At 40.5% G+C, this 5,482-nt stretch overlaps 2 long non-coding RNA genes across 3 annotated transcripts; both read right to left on the bottom strand.

Annotated features, from left to right (window-relative positions):
* Positions 1-339: 339 nt before the first annotated feature.
* LOC143339416 (uncharacterized) lies at positions 340-2,469 on the bottom strand. The gene is made up of 4 exons (XR_013079324.1): positions 2,276-2,469; positions 1,280-1,657; positions 1,036-1,160; positions 340-919 (listed from the first exon to the last, which is right to left on the bottom strand). It is a non-coding gene; the product is annotated as an uncharacterized LOC143339416 (long non-coding RNA).
* A 147-nt stretch (positions 2,470-2,616) lies between these two features.
* LOC143339399 (uncharacterized) lies at positions 2,617-5,002 on the bottom strand. 2 transcript variants are annotated; one of them, XR_013079322.1, is made up of 5 exons: positions 4,800-5,002; positions 4,467-4,626; positions 3,894-3,995; positions 3,460-3,789; positions 2,617-3,379 (listed from the first exon to the last, which is right to left on the bottom strand). It is a non-coding gene; the product is annotated as an uncharacterized LOC143339399 (long non-coding RNA). The 2 variants fall into 2 exon arrangements; XR_013079323.1 differs by having other exon boundaries at positions 4,467-4,572; positions 4,800-5,001.
* Between the last annotated feature and the right edge of the window lie 480 nt (positions 5,003-5,482).

Genomic DNA, 5,482 nt, shown 5'->3' with positions numbered 1-5,482 from the left:
GTGGAACACAGACGGCTCAGCACATAGGTTCCACATAAACACGTACATGTTTACATAGCCTTTTAAATTAATTATCTCTTTTACTCTGCAGAACTACCATTGAGTGACAGCTGAATATCTTCCTATGGTTCAGTGGGAATTCATTTCTCATGGACTAATCTAGCCTGTTTGACAACACCTGGCACTGTGCCGTTGGAAGCATTTTGTTATGTTGGAAAGTTGTCTCTGTAAGCTGTAAATCAGAGCATTAAACATGAGTGGTGCAGCACTAAGAAATATAATTTCATAATTTTTTAGTGTTAGTGTTTTACAACAAGACTTGAAAGAAACAACAAATTTGGAAAAAGCTTCGATTTAATGTTATAATGCATCAAATCAGACATTAAACTGTGATTAATGTGGTTGAAACATCAAAATCTTTGCGTGGGACACAGAGGAAATACATTCTGAAAAGCACACCAGATCAAACCCACATGTGAGGCAGCACGTACAGTAGAATAGCAAAAATACATGCTCTGCAGTTTTTCTTCATCAATGCTATACACATGCATCATACCTGTACACTCCACATCAGCCAGGATGTGGTAGCTCAGTCACCTTTCTGCAAACACAACACACATTTGTATTTAAAAGGAAATGAAGAGGAGAGGAAAAAGTGAGACACTTCGGTCCTCGGTTATACGCCGTCTGTGCGATAAAATTTACTGTGCAGCCAACACTAACTTTTCCAGAGAATCTTCACATCTCATCATCACCATCACATCCACTCTTAGCATTACAGAATGCCTCTGAAGTCCAAAGTGCTTGCAGATGTGGTCAAGTAGGGACAATACTGATCTCTTTCCTGATGGCTGACATGTTGATGTCTGTTAGGTCTGCACGGATTTACAGCTCTGGCAGGTGTGAAGCGCTTTTTAAACTGTAGGAACACAAAGAAAAGATATCAATGGAAGCACTGTGGCATTGTATGATTATCTTGATGGTAATCTTTGCATGATTATGAGAGCAGCTCCATCTGCTTACAGTCATACTTACTCGTTTGCACCTCACAATCAGTGTTCCAATGAAGAGGAACAATACGCTAGTGAACGCGGTCACACTCAAGGCGATGAAGATGAGATCCCCAATGTTGTTCTTGCATTGCTCCTGGGGATCTCGCTCTGTGAGGTAAAATAGCAGAGGAAGAAAGTTCTATCAAGATCAGGAGAAGTTATTTAAAGGTTGTTTTGACATGAATGGAAAGTGTTTGAACTCAAGTGAAGCGTTTGGTTCTTTCCACCTGTGACAATGATAACAGTGCCACTGCTGGACAGTTTTTCTTGTTCCGCCGTCTCTGATTTGAAGTATATCCAGCTGCAGTAATACCAGTCCGTATCCTCCAATCCCAGCTGAGACAGCTGCAAGGTGAATCCATAAGTGACACCATGGCCCTTCCTGGTCTGCTGGTCTGGAACTATGTGAATTCGGCCGGAAAATTCTGTAGCTACAGTATTCTTGGTAACTTGTCCATCTTCCAAGTCCAGGAACACAACGTCCCTGTTGTCATGGACACCCCTTTGTAGGTAGAAACCCATCGGGTCAGATAATGATGTGGAGCATGTGATCTCAGTAGATGAGTTGACTCTCACTTGAGAGATGGACAAGGGATCTTGAGAAACTGTCAGGGAGAGATGTCATTACTGATTTTTCAGTAGCACATTGCTAAAATACAGTGCTTTGTTAGAGATTAAACCAATGGTCTGCAACCTTTTTTTTTTTTTACAATAATGTAGTGTCTCACTGGACATTTCAGACATCTATGGGTTGTCAGCCATTCCACCAAAAACTTTTCATATGGTTTCATTTAAATAGTTGTTTTGGGCCCGTTCTCTAGGTGGGACCCACTGAACTAAACTACCTGCAGTATAACGCAGCTAAAACTAGCTTTACCTCCACCAGGTGCATTAAAATGCTTTTGCATCCGTCACAGAGGCTGTTTTTCTTTCTTTACTTTTGATACTTAAAGTATATTTTGCTAATAAAATTAGAGTAATTAAAAAGGATTTTGAATGAAGGAGTTTACTTCATTGTTGTACTGGTAGTGTTACTGAAGTGAACAATCAATAAAAAATAATTTTTCCACCACTGCAGACAGAGGACAAAAACAGGATGAGGCTGCAAACAAACAGGAAAGATGACTCAGACTCACCTTTAAAGACATCTTCAATTTTTCACATCCTAAACCCAAAAGTATAAATCTTTTGCACTTATTTCTCTCTCTCACACACACACTCACCTGTCCAGGTGCTGAGTATTACCTCAGCAGGTATGCAGAGTAACGCCAGCACACAGCTCCACCAGTGGGCTTTCATCGCAAAAGTTGGGCTGCAGGCAGGCTATCACAGACCCAGCCTCAGCCTGACTGACTGACAGGTCGACTGTCACATGAGTGCTAAAGAAGGGAAATGTGGTGTACAGAGGAAATGTGACACTGACACTTCTTGTTACTCGGTGTTAATCAGCTGTGTGTGGGTGTGTGTTGTGCTGTTTCAGATCAAAGACATGAAAGTGCTTGTTACTGACAAAACTTTATTCACAGAGACGTTCCATCACTCATAACTGTTTAACATACTGCAGCTGAGTTAACCCTGAACCATGATCTTCACAGGACACGCAGCTCACGACACCAATCAGTCCATTCACAGTTCACACACATTTCCCTTTATTCTTCCTTTGCTCATTTCTGCTGTTGAATGAAAGCCTTTGTATTGCACTTAAATGAATTAAACAGATAAGAATAGATGCATCAGAGACCAACTTCTCCTGATTTTTAATCCCTAGTATGGGTCAAGCTGCAAAAATGCTGAGCCTACATTTCCCATAATGCAACTCAGTTGCATCTAAATGCCCACGTTTTTCAAAGACGCATGTTAACACGGGTTTTCCACTGAGATGACATCATCAGTGTTGTTTTTCTCAGCAAGGGAAGTCCACAGATTTTACACATCAGAGTCCATGTACAGGGGCTGAGGAATACTACTGCACGTGACAAATGTTTTATCAAGTCTTTTGTGGCTCCAGAGGAAGCTATTGATAAATGTCCTCAAGTGAAGTCACGCGCGTTAGTGTCAGCTGGTGCTGAAGACTGCAAATTAGAAAATGAGGCTGACAATGGTTGTAGTACTGAGTCGTACTCTAGAATCACATCAATCTATCAAAATGTCCATGCCAGAGAGGTTTCCTTGAGTCTTTTCCTTCTTGATGCATTCCATTATTCTTCTGCCTCTGGTTACTTTGCATCTGGTTACTCCAAGCAGTAGAAGGGCAAAAACAAGGATGGCGAAAACACCCATTACGGGAGGAAGCGCACTGGAGTGGAGTGTTGATCTGGATTGAGTTTCTAGAAATGGATAATAATGATGAACATATACATTCATACGTTCATTGTTAGAAGACCTTAAGACAGTGAAATCTACTCACCATTGAAGCCAACAGTGGGGTGCTGTGTAACTTTTACTGTGATAGCAGGTGATCTACCAATACCACAGCCTGCATTTACGTGTACGGTGTAATTTTCATCTTCCTTCACATCGAAGATGGTCAATGACACGTAAGTGAGACCATCCCATTCGCTCTTGTATTTCATCCAGCCATTTGTCGATATGTCGCCAGCTGTGTTACACCACAAATAAGCTGAACCCATACAGTTCGGTAGCGAGATAGATATAGCGCAGTTTAGTGTCACCGTGTCTCCAGCTGTAACTTCCACTGTTTGGTTGCACTTCAATGACACTCCTTGATTAGACGCACCTGGATGAGAGTAAAGGTCAAAAAATTACATGACTTCCTTCTCATAATGTATTTATAATGCACATTACGTTATGTCCAATATCCAATCCAATATAATAATATACTTTTTGTTGATGATGCACTGCTTTTGAGTAAAGAAGCAACAAAGAGCAGACTCAGACAAATCCACAGGCGGAACATCCTGGAGGTTCTACTCTTTTCAGAAACTGGAAGAAAAAAAAAAAGATATCAAGAATGACACGTAATGTCATCTGCGTTAAACACTGGAGAAACTGTCAGGTAGATAACTTTTAGGGGAGACATTTAGGAGGCGAGTTTGTTTTTAGTGTAACACTTGTTTGAATAATGTAAAATCATCCTTTATGTTCCAATTCCAACATTATAAATCTGCTTATTTAGCTCCGTTTTGGTCTGGAATTGCTCTTGAGGGAAATATCTGGCTGTTTCAATATGTTCTCGTGACTAATTTTAGCTTTGTGTTTTCAGAAATACATACAAAAAAGAATTGGTAAGCAGTCAAAAGAATTATCTAAAAGTAAAGGATGAAGAGTTTCAATAGTTCAGTGGTTAAACGGTTGAAATAATTTGCTAAAAATAATGGGAAAATATGCAAAATAATTAGGTAACTGTCACAAAACTGTAAGCTAAAACTTAGAAATTACTGTTATGTCACTTACTCTTGTTGTTCTCTCCTGTCCAGAATCTTGCTTGTGATATATGAAAACCTCGTATGTGCGTCGCATTGGATAAAAACGTCTGCCAGATGCTTAATTGTAATTGTAACTGTAATAGATAAATGGTTTAAATGTCCAGTTTCTGCCACTCCAACTGATAGCACTGCAAAATGCAAAAATTGACAAAATTGACCTCAACATGGACAATTCAACTGCACGAAAGAATATCGTAACAATACCCAGGAGCTTCTGAGTGACTCATTAACGGCCTCAAGTGCAGAAAAGCAGATAAACACACTCTTACACTCACTTTTCCACAGAAAGACAGGTACTCACCTCACAATGTGCTTCTTTCTCATAGGAGCATCAGTGAATGACTGAGACAGCCAGGACAGATTGCAAGACCGTGAGAGGCTGGAAAAGGAGTTGGGGAGTTGGTAAAGAGAAATGTAAACACTTTCACTTTTGATACTCTGCTAGTGAACATTAACTCCTTCTCTTGGCATCGTGTCAGCACTGTGACAGAAGCCTTTCACTTTTTGACATGACAAAACAGCAAACAGAAGCATCTGCTCTGATGAGCAGGAAAGTACAGGTGAGCAGCAGGTAAATCCACGATAAATGAATGAGAGAGGCTTCACGTGTATTAAGCTCAGTATTATTAGTAACTGGGTTAATGAGCAAATCAGCAGCCAAAACTAAATGTTTTGTGTTGGTGGGAGGGATTTTCTTGCCACCTAGCTCAATTCACCTACTGATTAAAACCAGAAGAGCAGCTCAGCCCATTTCTGGGTGTTAGATTACATCTCTTACTGTGTTGGTCTGACGAGGCTGATCGGCTGGTTTCTGTGTGGGTTTAAAGGAAATGTAGACAATGGGCATCATTGCTGCAAAACCAGTTGGACCTACGGACACAAATTAAGTTGAAAGTGAAGGCATCATATCTAACTGTGGAGGCTCAAACAAAATCTAGATAGTACCCGCTGCAAGAAAGCATAGTGTCCAAAATGGTGACCTTT

The sequence above is a fragment of the Chaetodon auriga genome, chromosome 20, assembly GCF_051107435.1.
Source record: "Chaetodon auriga isolate fChaAug3 chromosome 20, fChaAug3.hap1, whole genome shotgun sequence".
NCBI classification, from domain to species: domain Eukaryota; kingdom Metazoa; phylum Chordata; class Actinopteri; order Chaetodontiformes; family Chaetodontidae; genus Chaetodon; species Chaetodon auriga.
This window is presented reverse-complemented; position numbering and strand designations above follow the sequence as displayed.